Source organism: Capsicum annuum, chromosome 2 (genome assembly GCF_002878395.1).
Source record: "Capsicum annuum cultivar UCD-10X-F1 chromosome 2, UCD10Xv1.1, whole genome shotgun sequence".
NCBI classification, from domain to species: domain Eukaryota; kingdom Viridiplantae; phylum Streptophyta; class Magnoliopsida; order Solanales; family Solanaceae; genus Capsicum; species Capsicum annuum.
Window position 1 is genome coordinate 11,768,559 of NC_061112.1, and position 22,225 is coordinate 11,790,783.

Here is a 22,225-nt window from a genome sequence, read left to right on the forward strand (position 1 = left end):
ACCAACTCTTCAAACTATTTCCGTGGTAATCAATTTCCTGATGTATTTCCTAAAGAACTTCTAGGTTTGCCTCCTGAATGAGAAGTGCAGCTTGAACCCTTAAGTAGGTGCATCACTTACTTGTACCAATTGGACTAATTTTATGGTCCAAAATGCAGCTAAGAAGGTGGACAAGATAGGTCCTTTAGAAGGCCAAGTTGTTGGTCATTTTACATCACTTTTAAGTCACAAAAAAGGAGTATATTTCAGCAAATCTCTCTACTCTCTCTAAAACAACAAGAACAACAACCCTATTTTTCCTTCTAGGGTTCTTAAAGAAACCCTCATCTTTGCAGCCCAAGGTAAGTGAAAAACACTTAAGGTTTTGTTTAATTATCACATGGAAGATTAGGAAAACAAGTTATAAGTGTTTGACTATAAATATATGGCTGATTATAGAACAAGTTGTTTATTCACATTTCCCTGTTACTGAGGAACATTTTTTCTTCTTCTTTGGTTAAGTGTGAAGGAAAGTTCAAGCTCTTGAAGAGTTCAATTAAAAGAATAATTTGCTAAATTGAGGTAAGGTGACTACTCCATTTTTTTTCATATATATGAATTTGAGAGGGGATTATGGATGTCTTGTTATTGAGAACTCAAGAGATGATGAGTTTATTAATTGATTGCTACAATAAAAGGGATTTGGGACTATTTGTGGACTGTTTTGTATGTATATGTTATGGGATGCCAGGTTAAAGTTGGATAAAGGTGTGATGACTTTGTAATGAATTATAGGAGAAAGATGTGATGATACGCCACCGAACTAATATTTGTTGCCCAATCTATTTTGTGTATTGTTTGGAATGTGTAATAACGTCGAGGTGGTTTTGGTAAACCTTATAAGAACCTATATGGTATGTGGGTGTAATCGGAGGAAAAAAAGGGTTAAAATAACACCCTTGTTTAATAGATTAATAGTTGCTGCCCGGTTACTGTTTTGGGTGAAATTAACTATCTCAAATGTGTTAATTGGTTACTAATACTAGTTTACCATATATTCTATTGTATATAAGTAAGTTAAAAGGCGGGAAGTCAAGTCGGGTTAGTTTCGGAGTCAAATAACCAGGAATGTAAGGCATACTCTATTTCACACTCTTTGGCATGAAATCGTACAATTGTTCCATTAAGCAAGTTTCCGAGGTTATCCTATAATAAAGTGATACATAATGGCAGCACAATACACTCCATGTATCCAATGACCTTTTTCCCACTCTTTAACGTATTAGAACACCTCAATACGTGCTTATTATTAAATCTGCGCGTCTATCTTCACTAGAAAATTTTAGGAGTTCTCGGTTTGTTCAAATAAGACCCACGTGTTATTTTAGTTCCTAAACACTTTATTTGTGTACCAACAGCTCCCTACCTCATTGTTGTTGCATTAAGTATCTATTTACATGTCTCTTATTAGCGTATTAGTGGTTCAAGGTACCATAATGTGATGACCACCAAAGTAACAATCTCAAAGGATAAATAAACTAAGTAATGCAAATCTATAAAATGATGAGTAGCAGCTCAGGGACATTTTCCTAGCATGGGCCGATCTCGATACCATTATTTGTGGGTGGCAGCTCAGGGGCATAAGCCTAGCATAGGCCGATCCCAATCTTTATATGTAGGTGGCAGCTCAGGGGCATAAGCCTAGCATGGGCCGATCCGAATTTATCTATTTACCACTGATCAGCTGGTCATTTCCATATGGCTTACAAAGATTATGAAGTAAGAAGGTAAGACTAAGAAAAGAATGTAATGTACATTGTCCCACAAGTATTTATAAAGGTAGTCTACTAGTACTACTTATGCACTTGTATCAGATTTCTATTGAGCTTTTGTAGCAAGTGTGTTGTTACCTTCTGCCTTACGTATTCAGTACATATTTTCGTACTAACTTCCCTCATGGGGGACCTGCATTTCATGCTGCAGGCACAGGCACTTTAGCTCATACAACCCACTAGTAGGAGCCCAGGTTTTTCAGGGACAATTGGTAAGCTCCAGGTTGATTCGAGGATTTCTGAGTCTGTTCCATATATTTTGGTATTGCACAGTAAGTCAAGATTTGGGCGGGGGTTTGTCCCAATCCTAACTAAGTTTGTATCTTTTAGAGGCTTTGTACACTAACATAAAGTTATGGTAGTGTTTTGTCTTTAGATGTGGTGGACCTAACGGCCAAGTATTATATATATCAGTTTGTTTTTGTATATGTAATTATTCTTATTGATAGATAATATCATGTTTGCTATAATCTTTAGTTGTTATTGTTACATACATAGGAAGTATAAGTTTTTGAATTGGTTCTCTCGGGCCTTTACGGCTACGAGTGCCTGTCCGCCCCAATAGGATTTGAGGCATGACAAAATAGGTCATTTGTTGAAAAATAATTAAAATACTAAAGAACTCAAATATTTTTAGGAGAACTTAAATCTTTGTCCCATTTTCTTAAAGACTTGTCTTTAATTTTAGCTAAATCAATTTAGTTATTACTAATAATTACTTAATTTGAATCAACATAAGAATAACATGTTGTATTAATTGATTCATCTGTAGATAAAAAATCTGTTATAATAGATGGGTCATCCATTAGAAAACAATTAAAATATAGGGTACTTAAACTATTTTAGGAGAACTCAAAAATGTTTGTCCTCTTGATCCTTTTGCATTTGATGTATGATATACTATTTTTATCTTTTTTACCTGTTTCATAAAAATTTTCATGTGTTTCACTTATTCGTTGTTTCCTTGTTGAAATTTTTAGAATTATTTTGGGTCAAACTTTGTTCGTATAGCACTTGGACATTGCTTCATAGGAGATTTTGTTAGTATAATTATGATTTTTGTTGAATTTTTTATTTGGTATAGTTGCTACTGCAACTATGGTTAGAACCTCCTATATGAATCCAACATATGAGTCATCTGTTGCAACAAGTGAGTAATCTATTACAACATATGACTAATCTGTTGCAACAGATGACCTATATGCTAGTTTCACGTTACAACACTATAATACAAATCCAATAAATGAGTAACCTGTTGTAATAGATTAGTCATATATGTTGCAATAGATTACTCATCTGTTGCAACAGATTAGTCATATATATTGCAACAGATTACTCATATGTTGTAACAGATTAGTCATATATGTTGCAACAGATTACTCATCTGTTGAATTTACGTTACATGTTTTATTCATTGTTGAAAAAACAACAGTAGCAGATACACCCAGATGAGAAATTCAACTAAAAATTATAATTTTACTTACTAAAATCACCTATGAAGTAATGCCAAGTAATATACAAATAAAATTTAACCTAAAAAGATTTGATCAAGTAGCAACAGTAGCGGTAACAACAAAAATATTCAATAACAATAAGATGATGATGATAAACAAGAAGAGATGATAATGATGAAGAAGATGATGATAATAAAGAAGAAGATGATGAATAAAGTAACAACAACAATGAACAAGAAAAAACCACAAAGAGAGAGAAAACTCAAATAAATGAGAAGAGAGAAAAACACACCTTTTTTTCTCCTATTCTAATTATATTAGGTTTTATAAAAGATCAAAGTGTAAATAAAAAAAACTTGTGGGTTATTTTCAAACTTTTCTTACTTTCTTAATCCTTAATAAAGCAATTGTCACCTACACTTAATTATTAAAAGTTGAGTCACCTATACTTCATTTTAAAACTATTTTGTCACTTTTAGTCAAAGCCCCTAGTCACACTTATATAAAGTAGTAATATATAATATTTGGATTCTTCTTTTTGAAGGCTAAGCACACAAAACAAATGTCAATTTGTTTTCTCTAGATATATCTATATAAAAATATCTTCTGATTTTTTTACATTAGTATTGCTAAGCAAATGTCTTAACATGTAATTTAGTAATTATAAAAAGGACAACGTAATCAATATAATCACATAAACTATAGAAAAATAATATTAAAGAAGCCTTATCTAAACTTTTTTTAATTTCCCATCCGGTATACGGTACTTACATTGGAGCCCGACTAATCCGAATTCGAGCCGGGTAGAGCGCCATTTGGGGGTAGCTGTAATGTCTCGTATTTCTCTAGCAAAATCAAAGTCTCAATATATGAGTATTCGTATATAAAATTTTAGAAATACTTATTATTTTTTAGTTTAGATCTGTCATTGTGTAGGAAATTCAATTAGCTTTTCAAAGATGTAAAATTCGCCCAAATCCGATAACCGGGTAAGAAGTTATGCCGATTTTTAATTTCAGTCATTAAACACTGTCATTTTGACCCTTAGCTCATCGTGGAGTCAGTGTAAATAACTATTATTAATTTCCAGTGTTGCTCTGCAATAGTTGTAACCCCCCAATTATCTAAATGGGAATGCTACACGGTGCTTATGACCCCAAGGGACCACAAGCTAACCCATGACTAATATCTATACCTGTACACTACAATATACAATGTAATAGTACGAGAATCATGAACATGTAGGCCATAAGGTTCAACTGAATAAAAATCTGTCAAAACATAATATCCATATGGGTGAAAGATACCCAAAACAACTGAAAACTGAATCAAATCTAAACTAAATCTAAATACTGAATATGAAAGCCTCTAAGTACTGTCTGAATAAGGAGTTGAAGGAACATATCTCCAAGTAACTCCATCTAACAAAACTGAGCTGGAATAAAAAATGAAATAAAATAATATCATCCTCAAATGGATAAGGACTCACTGCAACTCTGCGGTTGGATGCTACTGCTGATCTGGAGCTCATTTCTCTGAACCTATGGTGTAACATGAAAGAAAGTACCATAGCACAAATACATCAGTACAACTGGAGTACTGAGTATACTAGTAAGCTAGGTTAATACATAAGGGTTTACATGCATGAACAATGCTAATTGACTGACTTATATGAACGTGAGAGTTTAAACATACATACATAGTAACTGAGATCGTAAGTACATGATAGCTAGATTTGTACGCTAATACATGGTTTACTGATAGCTGACATGGCTGAAACTGTAGTTCTAATAACATGGAAGACTGTATCTAATAGTCTTGAATCTGATTAAACTATCTAAGTTTCTTACTATAACTAAATTTGACTGTATCTGAAAGTCCTGGTATACTGATATCTGAAGAACTATCTGAGTTCTTTTACTGAGACTGAGTCTGAAACTATGGGATGTAGTTATTTAACCGATATGCCGCATATGTGCCATTATGGCTAAGCTGGGGTCCAATCTCTGCCTTGACTGGAAGGGTGTCAATACCACGCTACTGGTAAGGACAACATGTGAGCAACCCTCATATAATAGGTAACTCTAGTGACAACGGTGGGAACCCTCATATAACAGGATAAGCCACCTCATCTACCCTATTATAACAGGCTGTGATGTCTCAACCTATGTTGGCTACATAGTTCTGGAATACAAGGATGACTGCTAAGAATCACACAAACATATACAGGTGAGTTCCCATCCTCGAGTTCACTCGGTGATAACTCCTACTCCCATCTGAAGAGATTGAACATGATTTAATTGACTGTACATGAGTAGAACTTATTGAATTCAATTGACTGATGGAATACTACTGATATCTGATAACTGACTGAGACCATAAGGTTTCCTGAGTCATATGACTGACTAAATTCTATTGAATCATGGCTTGATTTTGTATATCGTGAAACATGACATGGCTCTAGGCACACAGCTATAGTTTTTGGGTACGAATACCCCCAGGACTCTATGGAAGAAAACTGTCACAACATGACTGACTTGATCATAATATTGGAGACCGCAATTCACATTATCATGAATAGGGGATATTATACATCATGTAGTTTCTCAACATATTAAGCATGGTAGGGAGTGCATAGCTATATTTCATGTGCATATTATATATCTCCATTATCACACATACTTCATACCACAATAATAGCAACACATGAAAACATGGAATTCATATTAAAGTATGTATCTAACATGGACTTGTCATTTAGACATCATGGAACCATATAAACATGAATTTCTAGCATCCTAAGCATTTTATCGAACACATTGCATGCACTATTTAAGGCATAGGTGTGTTTCATAACTTGTACCATTTTACACCACCTAAAGTTCATAGTTTTCAACTAACAAGCATATATATTCCATGAAAATACCTCTAGATATCATCTTGAAACTTAAATAACAATCATCAACATGTACATGCTCGTATCACCAAAAAAAAAGTTCACAAAATAGTATTTAAAACATGGTTCTTGAGCTCTATGAATGGATTGGATCCATAGATGAACATTATGCATACCTTAGAAGGAATATTCTTGATGATTAACGGAGGAATTTCCTTGAAATTGGATCTTCAAGCTTGATTGTGTAACCCTAGTTATTTTTTCTCCTATTGTGCTCTTGGATAAAGAACTTTGAGATGTTAATAGAGTTGTAATGTGTTTAGAAGCTATAAATTTTGTAAGGTTAAGTTTAGGGATGTGTAAGGAGTGTTAAAAGACTTAATTATCCTCAAAATAACTCAAAAACTTAGTATTTTCATGGCTGAAATCATAAGTGTGCGTCGCACACCTCATCGCACATGCTAAGATATGCACCGCACATCCTATCACACAAGCTGAGGTGTGTGTCACACATGCTATCGCACAACTGAGGTTGTACACCACATTTGCCATCACACACTTGGTCTAGTAGCCATGTGTGATTTGTTAGGCATCGCACTCCTCTTTGGAAGGCCATAACTTCATGCTCGGGTGTCAGATTTTGGTAAAATTGGTATCGTTAGAAAGTTAATTCGATTTTCTACAGTTTGGTGGGTATATATCTGCCAAAATATCATACACTAAAACTTTATGGATTCAAAATCTATTAACTTTCATTACTCTAAGTGACTCATATGAGCATGCTTAACACATCATAACCTATCTTATCGCTAGGATACTCATTTTAAGTCATGTACTAAAATGCGAATCATAGTATAGGAGGTTTCATACGTAGGAAAACTGGTTCACTTCCTAGCTTAGGGACATACGGGGTATTACAATATCTCCCCCTTGGGAACATTCATCCTTAAATGAGAATTTATTGAGAGGGGATAAAAGATAAGCGGAACATGAACTGTACATGAATGACTGAAACATGATCTCATGGTTGACATGTCTGGTAAACTGACTACATCTTACTGGACATGCATAGTTGATGCACGTGTAACTGATTCATGAATGCATAACTGAAGTTCTCGCAATAAGAATGCATATCTGATGCATGATTAAACACTGGACTAATACATGAATGCATGACTGAGTATGCAATGGTAGGTAATAGGTACCAAGTTTATAATGGGAACATGAGCATGAAACTAAATACTAAATGTGAACTTTATAAGCTTAAGGAGGACTGTTACCTTGAGCTTGATCTGAATTGGCGGAGAAGAGGTGAGGATACTTGGTACACATATCTGCTTCTGTTTCCCAAGTAGCTCCCTCAAGAGACTGATTTTGCCAAAGAATTTTAACTAGAGGGACTTCTTTGTTCCTCAATCTACGAGTCTGGTAGTCCATGATTTCGACTGGAATCTCTTCGCAAGAGAGGTTGTTCTGAATGTCAATGTTAGAAATAGGGACTACAACTACTGGGTCACCTATGCACTTCTTGTGGAAAGAGACATGGAAGACTCGATGAACGGAGGCTAGATCTGAAGGCAATTTTAGCTCATAAGCTACCTTGCCAAAGTGACTGAGAATCCTGAAGGGACCGACATAGCGGGGACTGAGTTTACCTTTCTTACCGAACCTCTTCACTCCCTTCATGGGAGAGATCTTAAGATAGACATAGTAATTGACCTCAAACTCGAGATCCTTCCTACGAACATCTGGATATGACTTCCGTCGGTTCTGAGCAGCCCGGAGTCTTTCTCTGATCAACTGAACTTTCTCTAAGGCGTCGAACACTAAGTCAGGATCTATGATTAAGGCCTCACTAACTTCAGACCAACCAATAGAAAATCTACACCTCCTACTATAGAGATCTTTGAATGGAGCTATTTGAATACTGAAATGATAGCTATTGTTGTATGCAAACTCAATCTAGGGCAAGTGGTCGTCCCAACTTACCTTGAAATCAATTGCACACACCCTTAGCATATCTTCAAGAGTTTGAATGGTCCTCTTTGCTTGACCAACTGTCTGAGGATGAAACGTTGTACTGAGATAGACTTAGGTACCAAGACCCTTTTGGAATACTTTCCAGAAGTGAGAGGTGAAATAGGTACCTATGTCTTAGATGATAGATAATGGAACACCATCTAATCTGACCAACTCCATGATATAGAGTTTGGTGTAGTCCTCGGCTGAATAAGAAGTACAAACTGGAAGGAAATAGGCTAATTTGGTCATTCTGTCTACAATGACCTAAACTGAATCATGTTGATGACGAGTTCTAGGAAAACCTATCACGAAGTCCATATTCACTTCTTCCCACTTCTAAGTAGGAATAGTGAACTCCTGCATAGAACTACTAGGTTTTTGATGCTCTATCTTAACCTGCTGATATGTAGAGCACTTGCCACAAACTCTGCAACATCTCTCTTTATCCCACTCCACCAATAGATCTCCCACAAGTCGTGGTACATCTTAGTAACCCCTGGATGAATAGAGTATCATGCACCATGCGCTTATACGAGAATTCGCTGCCATAAGTCATCTACACCTAGAACACACAGACGACCCTGACAATAAAAAACACCATCTCCTTCTTGGGAGAAAACCTCTACCTTCTGATCCTGAACTGACTTTTTTAGCTTGACAAGGCTAGGATCCCTATCTTGCTTCTCTTTTACCTTGAAAACTAGAGATGACTCTGAACTACTCTGAACATATACATCACCCTCTGTAGAGTCGACTAAGCAAATGCCTAGTTTGGCAAGATGATGGATTTCTCGGGCTATCTTTTTCTTGTTATCCTCAATGTGAGAAACACTACCCATAGAGAGTCTACTGAGAGCATAGGTCCTAACATTGTCCTTGCTCGGGTGATAAAGGATACTCATGTCATAATCCTTCAAGAGCTCTGACCACCTTCTCTGATGAAGATTGAGATATTTCTGAGAAAAGACATACTGGAGACTCTTATGATCTATGAATAAATCTATATGAACTCCGTATAAATAATGCCTCCAAATATTTAAGGCAAATACTATGGATGCTAACTCAAGATCATAAGTAGGATACTTCTTCTCATAGAGCTTTAACTGACTGGAAGCGTAGGCTATGACCTTACCATGCTGTATGAGTACACAACCTAAACCCACTCTGGATGCATCACAATATACTACGAACCTATCTAAACCATTTGGAAGAGCTAGAACTGAAGCTAAAGTGAGTCGAGTCATAAATTCTTGAGAACTCTTCTCACATGAATCTGACCACTGAAACTTGACCTTTTTCTGAGTCAATCTGGACATGGGAGATGCAATAGAAGAAAATACCTCGACAAACCATCTGTAATAGCTAGCCAAACCTAAGAAACTCCTGATAACTGATGGAGATACGAGGCAAGGCCAGTTTTTTACCGCTTCGGTCTTCTAAGGATCTACTCTAATGCCATCATCAGAAATAATACATCCAAGGATGATCTGAATAACTGATGATCCCCGAGAGTCTGAAGACCAATCTTAACATGATTTGAATGATCATGATCGGTGCGAGAATAGACAAGAATATCAACTTTAAAGACTATGACAAATATCTCCAAGTACTTCTTGAACACACGGTTCATCAAGTCCGTGAAAGCTGCAGGGGCATTGGTAAGACCAAAGGACATGACTAGAAATTCAAAGTGACCATACCGAGTATGGAAAGTTGTCTTTGAGATGTCACGTTCTCTAACTCTGTGCTGATGATATCCTGATCTGAGGTCTATCTTGGAGGAATAACTTGCACCCTGAAGTTGGTCAAACAAGTCATCTATTCTATGAATTGGATACCTCTTCTTGATCGTGACTTTATTGAGCTGACGGTAATCAATACACATCCTGAGAGAACCATTTTTCTTACACACGAATAAGACTGGTGTACTCCGTGGGGACACACTGGCACAGATGAATCCCTTATCTAAGAGATCTTTTAACTGATCTTTTAGCTCCTTGAGTTCCACAGGTGCCATTATATATGGTGGAGTAGAGATAGGCTGAGTATCTGGGAGAAAGTCTATGTCGAAGTCTATTTTACTTTCGGGAGAAATGCCTGGAAGATCTTCGGGAAAGAAGTCTAAATATTCATTAACAACTAAAAAAGATGAAAGGCTAGGAGATTCAGAACTGGAATCTTTAACATGCACGAGATGATATACACACCCCTTAGAAATCATTCTCCTTGCCCGAAGGTAGGAAATAAGATGACCCTTAAAAGATGAAGTACTACCCTTCCACTCTAAGATGGGCTCATTCAAGAACTAAAATTAAATTCGGGTCCTGCAGTTGACTGTGGCATAATAGGAATGAAGCTAATCCATGTCGAGAATGACATCAAAATCAGTCATCTCTAATTCAACTAAATCTGTTGTCGTGGATTTCTAAAATATCATAACCGGGCAGTTCCTATATACCCATCAAGCAATGAAAGTTTTACCCACTGGGGTAGAGACTGAAAAGGGCTCTGCTAAAATTTTAGGACTGATTTCAAAATTGTCTGCTATATATAAAGTTACAAAAGACAAGGATGCACCTAGATCTAGCAAATCATAAACATGAACATGGAAAATTTCTAACATACAGTAACGACATCAGGAGAATTTTCCTAATCCTATCGGGTCTGAACAGAACAGAGTCTGTTTGGGCGTTGCCCACTAGTAGCACTGGAAGTGGCACCCTGCTGGTTCAAGCGATCGAACTGAGCTGTAGAACAATTATGCTAACCCTGAGGACCTGGCTGAGGACAATCCATAACTCTGTGGGATGTTTTGCCATAACCGTAACAAAATCCTTGACCCACTCTACATACACCCTGATGGTGATTACCGCAAGTCTGACTCTGGGAATAAGTATGGGCACTACTAACACTGCCCTGAGATTTAGAGCCTGCTGCTCTATATCTATTTCTGTCTTTAAGTTTTGGCTCTGGGGCACTAGTGGAGGAAGGAGCTGGAGCTGCTGACTTGGGATAAAACTATGAACGGTTTCCTCCTTCGGATTTGGGCTAAGCAAAACTGAAACTGCCTGATCTTGATCTCTTATTCTGCCTCTCCCTAGTTCTAACCTTATGCTTCTGTATCTGCTGGGCTGGGTCATGAGCCTGACTAAAGTCATATCACTATTCAGCATTGCAGACCTACACTAATTTACCACGCTATCATTCACCCCTGTCATAAACTTGCTTTATCTTAGCCCTATTGTCTGCAACCACATGAGGGGCATATCTGGCTAGCTAAGTAAATCTTAGAGAATACTCTCTAACTATCATATTTCCCTACCTGAGGTTGATGAACTCAAGAACTTTGGCTTCACTCAGCTCTTGGGGAAAGAATCTGTCTATAAAATCTGTGACAAATTTCTTCCACTCAATAGGACCTGCATCATCTACCCTCTTGGACATCCACTGTTTGTACCAAGTATGAGCAACGTCCTGTAATTGGTATGCGGCTAACTCGGCACTCTGAATAGAAGTAACTCCCATGATATCAGTTACCTTCTAGACTTGGTCAATGAACTCTTGAGGGTCTTCGTCAGACTTAAACCTGAAACAAAATAGAGGGTTCATTTGGGTGAAGTCCCAAATCCTAGATGCTGCGGAATTGGACACTGGATTGGCCAGAATAACTGGTGTCCATTCATTCTGGGCAGCCATAGACTAAGCAAATATGGTGAATGCGGCCCTAAACTCTGCATGAGAAACATGCTCGCCCAAAGGATCTTCGAGCTAAGGAGCTGGCTAGTTTCTTTTCTTTGGGGCCATATTTTGAAATAAGAGAAGAACAGATTAGACTGAGAGTTTAACATAAAACTATGCTCACTAGCACGACATGAATACTAAAATAAGGGAAATTGTTCCTAAAACATCATATAGCCTCCTGTACATAAATGTGGCATACAACACACCCATGTATAAGACTCTACTAGATGCATCTTTCATACTTCATAGGAATCTATTTAACCTGGATCTGATACCAAGTTTGTAACGCCCCGATTATCTAAATCAAAATACTACACGATGCTTATGACCCTGAGGGACCACAAGCTAACCCATGACTGATATTTATACCTATACACTATAATATACAATGTAATAGTATGAAAAATATGAATATGTAGGCCATAAGTTTCAACTGAATAAAAATCTATTAAAACATAATATCCATATGGGTGAAAGATACCCAAAACAACTGAAAATTAAATATAATCTGAACTAAATCTAAATACTGAATCTAAAAGCCTCTAAGTACTATCTAAATAAAGATTTGACGGAACATATCTCCAACTACCTCTGTCTAACAAAACTGAGCTAGAATAATAAATGAAATAAAATAATATCATCCTCGAATGGATAAAGACTCATTATAACTCTGCGGCTGGATGCCACTACTGATCTGAAGCTCATGTCTCTGAACCTATGGTGTAACATGAAATAAAGAACCATAGGACAAATGCATTAGTACAACTGGAGTACTAAGTTTACGAGTGAGGTAGGCTAATGCAAAAGGGTTTACATGTATGAACAATGCTAACTGACTGACTGATATGAACGTGAAAGTGTAAATATACATACATAGTAACTGAGATCTTGAGTACGTGATAGCTAGATCTGTACACTAATACATGGTTTACTGATAGATTACATGGATGAAACTGTAGTTCTGATAACATAGATGACTATATCTGACAGTCTTAAATCTGATTGAACTATCTTAGTTTCGCACTATAATTGAATTTGACTGTATCAGACAGTCCTGGTATACTGATATATGAAGAACTATCTGAGTTCTTTTACTGAGTCTGAGCATGAAACTGTGGGAGGTAGTTGTTTAATCGGTATGCCCCATATATGCCATTATGGCTAAGCTGGGTTCCAATCTCTGCCCTGGCTGGAAGGGTGCCAGTACTGCACCACTGGTAAGGAAAACATGTGAGCAACCCTCATATAACAGGTAACTCTATTGTGAACAGTAGGAACCATCATATAACAGGTTAAGCCACCTCATTTACCCTCATATAACAGCCTGCGATGTCTCAACCTATGCTGGCTACATAGTTCTGGAATGCAAGGATGACTGCTAAGAATCACACCCTTATATACAGGTGAGTTCCCATCTTTGGGTTCACTCGGTGATAACTCCTACTCCCATCTGAAGAGATTGAACATAATTTAACTGACTGTACGTAAGTGGAACTTACTGGATTCCATTAACTGATGGAATACTACTGATATCTGATAACTAATTGAGACCATAAGGTTTCTTGAGTCACATGACTGACTGAATTCTACTGAATCATGGCTTGATTTTGTATATCGTGAAATATAACATGGCTCTAGGAACATAACTATAGTTTTTCAGGTACGAATACCCCCAGGACTCAATGGAAAAAAACTGACACAACATGACTGACTTGATCATAAGATTGGAGCCCACAATTCACATTTTCATAAATAGGGGATATTATACATCATGTAGTTCCTCAACATATTAAGCATGGTAGGGAGTGCATAGCTATATTTCATGTGCATATTGTATATCTCTATTATCACACATGCTTCATACCACAATAATAACAATACATGAAAAATATGAAATTCATATTAAAGTATATAGCTAACATGGACTTGTCATTTAGACATCATAGAACCATATAAACATGAATTTATAGCATCCTAAGAATTTTATCGAACACCTTGCATGGATTCTTTAAGGAATATGTGTGTTTCATAACTTGTACCATTTTACACCACCTAAAGTTCATGGTTTTCAACTAATAAGTATATATATTCCATGAAAACACCTCTAGATATCATCTTGAAACTTAAACAATAATCATCAGCATGTACATGCTCATATCACCATAAAAAGTTTACAAAATAGTATTTAAAACATGGTTCTTGAGCTCTATGAACGGATTGGATCCATAGATGAACACTACGCATACCTTAGAAGGAAGATTCTTGATGATTGACGGAGGACTTTCCTTAAAATTTGATCTTCAAGCTTGATTGTGTAACCTTAGTTATTTTTCTTCTATTGTGCTCTTGGATAAAGAACATTGAGATGTTAATAGGGTTGTAATGTGTTTAGAAGCTATAAATTTTGTAAGGTTAAGTTTAGGGATGTGTAAGGAGTGTTAAAAGACTTAATTATCCTTAAAATAACTCAAAAACTAAGTGTTTTCGTGGCTGAAATAATAAGTATACATCGTACACCTCATCGCACATGCTATGATATGTGCTGCACATCCTATCGCACAAGCTAAGGTGTGCATCACACATGATATCGCACAACTGAGGTTGTGTGCCATACATGCCATCGCATACTTCGTGCAGTAGCTATGTGCGATTTGTTAGGCATTGCACTCCTCTTTGCAAGGCCATAACTTCATGATCGATAGTCAGATTTATGTAAAATTGGTATCATTGTAAATCTAATTCAATTCTCTACAGTTTGGTGGGTCTAAATCTTCCAAAATATTACATATCAATCAAGTTATCCTCGTTCAAAGGTTACTCTTGTGGAATCACACTCTACAACTTGATGGAGTTAAAAGCTATTAACTTGCATTACTCTAAGTGACTCATATGAGCATGCTTAACACATCATAAGCTATCTTATCGCTAGGATACTTCTTATAAGTCATGCACTAAAATGTGAATTACAGGATAGGAGCTTTCATAGGTAGGAAAAATGGTTCACTTCCTATCTTAGAAACACATGGGGTATTACAATAATGGTGTATAGTGTCGTAGGCCCAGTTGATAATTGTCCAGATCCAGTGAGGCAGCGCGATCATGGCACGCGGCGCCAATGCTGAAAATCAGAATCAAAGAGGCACCATTATTTCTTCGCATCGCGCCTTCATCCTAGTTCCCAGTTGTTAGTTTCTAGAGACACAATGTGATAATGTCGCTTCGCTCTAGGTGCCCATTTTCAAAAAATTCAACGAAAATTAAAGTTTTACCCAAGGGTAAAATAGTCCTTTCCCCTAATTTTAATCTACCCAAGTGTGTTTTTAAGCCCTAAAAAGGTTTTTAAACTCATTAGTTTAATTGTTTTCCCCAAATCAAGAAGTTTTCTCTCTGAAATAAGGAAACCTAGCTCTCCAATTTCAAGGCCAATCCTCCAGAACTTCAGGAAATTCATCAGTTAAGTTATGTTAGATGTTCATCCATGGAACCCTTTCATCCATGCAGCCTAAGTAACCTATTTTAATGACCAAGTTATTATCTTTCAAGTTATTATGTTTTAAATTATGATTTCATCCATAAATCTCCATGCACTATTGATTTTATACCATGTTACCATGAAATTATCGTTACTATTCAATCGTTCATGTGTTAATATTATTATTTATTGAAGTAAACCATGATTTAGTAATATTATGTTGAATTCATGCTATTTTTGTAAGTTCCATTGAATTCTTTTGATTGTTCTAACCCATGAACTACAAGTATTTGATAAAATGCCTACAAGAGTGATTTATTTAATAAAAGCCTTCATGTTTTGATATTCAAGCTTTAGTATCATTTTACTATTATTGTTTTGAGTCCTGGGGGTATTGAATACCTAAAATCCATAGCTATTTACTTGGTCTAGTATCAGTATATTACAGAATAGTTTTCAAAACATACTATGAGCATTATCAGAATAGTCAATTACCAGTCAGATGTACTCTAAAGAGTCTAGTATTTTAGTATCTTTTAGCTGGGAGTAGGATTTAGCACCGAGCGAGTGTAGAGATAGAGGATTCCTCGTCAGATAGGTAGAGTCATTAGTAGCAGTCCCTATACTCTAGAAATATATAGCCAGCATAGGATATGAGAAGTCACCCATCATATTAGGCTTGACTATCTCGTAGGGGTCACCCATCAATTCAAGCTTGACACCCTTAGTCCTTTGGACATTGCATTAGTTTAGTGAATCTACACAACAATCGTTAGTACCTGTGGCACGGTATTAACACCCTTCTAACCGGGGTTACAAGTTGGACCCTGATTAGCTCAAATTAGGGAATGTCGTTAGATGATATCTCCCACAGTCTCAGAAATAGTCTCAGTTATTTAGTCTTAGTGTTGTTTGACCAAAACATATAGATTTTCGTTGTTTCGGTATTTCAGCTTATAGATTTTACTCAGTTTATGTTATATGCTTGGTCATGCATCCTCAGTATTTACATATTTTCATGCATTTTCAGTATCTACAGATTTCATTCTCTTTATTTTGTACTTAATCCTTTACATGCATATCCAATTAATTATTAGTTCTGTTCATGAAACCATGTATATCATCCTACCTTATTTAGCATACCAGTACATTCAAAGTAATAATCGTATACCTTTTATTTTGTGCTATGATGTATTATATCATAGGCTTTGACGCTTTATTCTCAGCTCACGATTAAACTTATCAGATCCTTAGCAGTAGTAGTGGTGAGTCCTCATACTTTGAGGACAGGCTTACTTTATTTCATGTCATAATTAGTAGTTAGTTGGAGTTAGTTGGGGCCTGTCCCACCCACTCATATTTAGTCACTTAGTTTTAGAGGCTTTACAGACATTAGAATAAGTTATTCAATGTTCAGATTTTACAGTTAGTTATCAGTTTATAATTATTTTACTAGATTAAGTCAGTTATTTCTATAGACTCATATTTTAGTTTTAAATTTAGTTATTAAAAGCTTATGGCATGTCAGTATTCTTCCGTATTTATGATCATGTAACCCAATGCTCATAGCAGGTACCAACTCATGGGTTAGTTTGTGGTCCCTCAAGACTGTAAGCTTTATGTGACGACTAGGAGGTAGTCCTGGGTCATTACAAAATTGGTGTCAGAGCCTAAGGTTTTAAAGTATCCTAGGAAGTATGAAAGCCGCGTCGAATAGAGTCTTGTGCATGGGTGTGTAGCATGCCTCACTTATGGATGAGAGGCTACAAGGCATTTAGGAAAAAGTTTCCCTTCTTTTAGTATTTATGTCATAAAAGTGAGCATGATCTCAAGTTAAACTCTCTGTCTAATCCATTTCTTCCTCTTGTTTATAGAACATGCCTCCTAATAAAAATTGAAGAAGAACAGGAAATTTACCTGCCCCTCAGCCTATCCAAGTAGATCCTCTAGACGATTACGTCTCTCACACAGTATTTACAACTGTGTTCACTACTCTATCCAATTCTGTAGCAGCACAAGATAAATGGTCAGCTGCTGTTTTGGCCAATCTAGTGGCAAATACTGCTACGACTAGATTTTGGGATTTCACCTAGATGAATCCTCCTTCATTTATGGGATCCAATTCTAAAGAGGATCCATAGGAATTCTTAGATATAGTGCAAAAGGTAACGGATTCTATGGGGGTGACATCTGGTCAGAGTGCTGAGTTGGTTGTATATCAGTTGTAGAATATAGTCCATACTTGGTTTAAGAAGTGGAAGGTAGATAAGGGTATTGATGCAGGGCCTGTAGACTAGAAAAAGTTTTGCCACAACTTTCTTAGATACATTCTTCCCATTGGAGTTGAGAGAGGCCAAAGTGTTAGAGTTTATTAACTTGAGGTAGGGCAGCATAAGCTTGAGGGATTATTTGCTCAAGTTTAGTCAGTTAGCTAGGTATGCTCCTCATGTAGTAGCTGATAACAGGTCTAAGATAAGTAAGTTTATGTCTGGCGTATCTGATAGTGTGGTCAAAGAGTGTAGGACCACAATGCTTATTAGTGAGATGGACTTTTCTAGGATGATGGGCCATGCCCAACAGATAGAGGAGCAAAAGATTAAGAAGAGGGAAAGAAAAAATAAGAAAGCTAGGATGGGTAGTTTTAATTTCAGTCAACCAAAGTTAGAAGGTAGTAATCATCCTCAGTTTCATCAAAGGTCTACATACCCAGCACCCTCTTTAGCCAGTGCCTCAGTACCCAAATTCAAAAATGACAATAGGGATAAGGCACCGGGCTCTAAGTCCCAGGTCAGTGTTAGGAGTTCTCGTACAAATCCTCTATAACAAAAATATGGCAGGAACCATCAAGGTGAGTGTTGAGCGGGTAGTGATGTATGCTTCAAGTATGGAAATCCAGGCCATCAAATTCGGGAGTGTCAAGTAGTTTTTCAGAAAGATAGGGATGTACTCCAACAGGGCCAGTCCGATCAGTCGTCAGTTCCATCCGGTCGCGCAACTCAGCAGGGTTCCGCTTCCAGTGCTACCAGTGGCCAGCATCCAAACAGATTATATGCTCTTCAGTTCTGCCAAGATCAGGAAAATTCTCCTGATGTAGTTACTGGTACATTATAGGTCTTTCACTTATATGTTTATGCTTTGCTACACTTTGGAGCTTTTCTTTCTTTTGTAACTCCATATATAGCCATCAACTTTGGAGACAGTCCCGAAACTCTAGTAGAGCCCTTTTCAGTATCTATCTTAGTAGGCATTTCCATTGTAGCCAGACAGGTATACAGGAACTTTCTGTTCACAATATTTCAAAAAGTTACCTCAATTGATCTCGTAGAGTTGGAGATGAAGGATTTTGATGTAATTCTCAGCATGGATCAGTTCCACTCATGCTATGCCTTATTTGATTATAGAAATAGAATAGTTCATTTTCAGTTCCCAAACGAACCAGTCCTTGAATGTAGGGGTAGTACTATAGCTCTTAGGGGTCAGTTGATTTTGTACCTTACAGCAAGAAAGATGATATCGAAGGGGTGTATTTACCATTTTGTGCTAGTCAAAGACTCAAACTCAGAAACTACAACTCTTGAGTCTGTTCCAGTAGTAAATGAATTCTCTGATGTATTTTTGAAAATCTTCCTGGAGTTCCTCCTAAAAAGGAAATCGACTTTGGAATAGGCCTTCTTCCAGATACTCGGCCCATATCTATTCTTCCATACAGAATGGCTTCAGCAAAACTTAAGGAGTTAAAATAATATTTAAAGAATCTCCTAGACAAGGGATTTATGAAACCCAGCACCTCTCCATAGGGCGCATCTGTTCTATTCATGCGTAAGAAAGACGGTTCTCTTAAAATATGCATAGATTACCATCAGTTGAACAAAGTCACAGTCAACAATAAATATCCACTTCCTAAAATTGATGACTTGTTTGATCAACTTTAGGGTGCCAACTATTTTTAAAAGATAGACCTTAGATCAGGCTATCATCAGCTCAGGGTCAAAGAATGTGACATTACAAAAATAGCTTTTTGAACCCGGTATGGTCACTTCGAATTTCTAGTTATTTTCTTTTTTCTTACCAATGCACCAGCATCCTTCATGGACCTGATGAATTGAGTGTTCAAATAGTACTTGGACATGTTCATCATAGTCTTCATTGATGACATTCCTGTTTATTCTTATAGCAAAAGTGATCATGCAGAACACCTCTGAATAGTACTTTAGACTCTTAGAGCTTATCAACTATTCGCTAAATTTAGTAAGTGTGAATTTTGTCTAAGATCATTAGCTTTCCTTTGCCATATCATTTCTGATGATGATATTAGAGTTGATCCTCAAAAGACTGAAGCTGTGAGAAACTGGACTAGACCCATCTCTCCATCAGGTATCAGGAGTTTCTTGGGTTTAGCTGGCTATTACCATCGATTTGTTAAAGAATTTTCTTCTATTCCATACCCCATGTCTAGATTGACTCAGAAGAAAGTTAAGTTTCAGTGGTCAGACTCATGCGAGAAGAGTTTTTAGGAGTTGAAGACTCGACTCACCTCTGCACCAGTCTTGACTATACCAGATGGTTCAAATAGTTTTGTTATGTACTGTAATACATCCAGGGTATGATTAGGTTGTGTCCTCATGCAGAAAGGTAAGGTCATAGCCTACGCCTCCAAACATCTTAAATCCTATGAGAAAAATTACCTTACTCATGATATTGAGTTAGTAACTATAGTATTTGTGTTAAAGATTTAGAGGCATTACTTGTATGGGGTGCATATAGATGTGTTCACATAGTATAAAAGCCTTCAGTATGTATTCTCTCAGAAAGATTTAAATCTATGTCAGAGAAGGTGGTTAGAATTATCAAAGGATGATGACATGAGTATTTTATATCATCTAGGCAAGGCCAATGTAGTGGCTGATGCTCTCAGTAGATTGTCCATAGGTAGTGTAGCTCATGTTGAGGATGGTAAGAAGAAGTTAGCTTAGGAAGTTCATCAGCTTTCCCGATTAGGTGCTCACTTAGTCAACTCAACATAGGGTAATGTATGGGTGCAGAGTAGCACTGAATCATCTCTAGTTTCCACGGTGAAGGAAAAGCAAGATAAAGATCCCAGCCTAGTTAAGTTAAAAAAATCAGTTAGAGACCATAAAGTGGAGGTTTTCTCCCAAGGGGGTGATGGTGTTTTGCGTTGTCAGAGTAGATTGTGTATGTCTGGTGTAGATGATTTGAGGCAACAAATTCTTTCAGAAATGCATGGTGTGCATTACTCTATTCATCCAGGGGCCACTAAGATGTACCGCAATTTATGGGAGATCTATTGGTGGAGTGGGATGAAGAGAGATATTGCAGAGTTTGTAGCTAAGTGCTTTACATGCCAGCAGGTTAAGATTGAGCATTAGAAACCTAGTGGTTCTGTGCAGGATTTTAGTATTCCCACTTGGAAGTGGGAGAAAGTGAACATGGTTTTTCTGATAGGTTTACCGCGTACCCGTCATCAACGTGATTCTATTTAGGTTATCATAGACAGGATGACCAAATCAGCTCATTTCTTACCTGTCCATACCTCTTATTCAGCTGAGGACTATGCCAAACTCTATCTCAGAGAGTTGAACAGGTTCCATGGTGTTCTCTTATCTATCATCTCTGATAGAGGTAACCAATTTACCTCTCATTTCTATAAAGCATTCCAAAAGGGTCTAAGTACCCAAGTCTATCTCAATACCACTTTCCACCCTCAGACAGATGATCAAGCAGAAAGGACCATTTAGACTCTTGAAGATATACTGAAAGCATGCGTTATTGATTTCAAGGGTATTTAGGATGACCATTTGCCTTTGATTGAATTTACATACAATAATATCTATCATTCCAGTATTTGTATGGCTCCATTTGAGATTTTCAATGGTAAGAGATATAGATCTCCAATTGGTTGGTTTAAAGTAGGTGAGGCCACAGTAGTAGGGACTTGGTATTTGATGTCTTAGAGAAGGTCCAGTTGATCAGAGAAAGGCTTAAGGCTTTCCAGATCCGATAGAAATCATATGTTGATGTGAGGAGAAAGGATCTCTAATTTAAGGTCAGTAATTTTATGTACTAAAAAATCTCTCCCAAAAAAGGATAGAAGAGATTTGGGAAGAAAGGGAAACTCAGTCCCCGATAAGTCGGTCCCTTTAGAATTCTCAGTCCTTTTAGAAAGGTAGCTTGCGAGCTTGAGTTGCCTTCAGATTTAGCATCAGTACATCCAGTGTTCCATCTCTCGTTGTTGAAAAAGTGTATTGGTGATCCAGCAGTAGCTGTTTCCTTAGAAAGTACATAGATTCAAAACAGTTCTTCCTTTGAGGAAGTTCCTTGATCATCAAGTTCATAGACTAAGGAACAAATAAGTTCCACTACTCAAATTTCATTGGCAGAATCAGTCCGTTGAGGGAGTCACTTGGGAAGCAGAGGCAGATATGTGAACCAAGTACCCTTATCTTTATTCCGCAAATCTAAATTTATTGTAAGGTACTAATCTTCTTAAGATTTCTCTCTATCATGCTCAGTTTCAGTTGTGCATTATGTTCATGTCAGTCATACATTTACAATCAGTTTAGTCATCTAATCCATGCATCAGATATGCATGTTCATTGTGTAAGCTTAGTCCAGCAGTTTTCCTCAGCTTAAGAAGTTTCATTCGAGGATGAATGATCCCAAAAGGGAGATATTTTAACACCTCATATTTTCCTAGCATAATCTAAGTCCTAATACATGAGTATTCATATCTAAAATTTTCAAAACACTCATTATTTTTCAATTTACAGCCTTCCATTGTGTAGGAAATTCAATTAGCTTTCCAACGAAA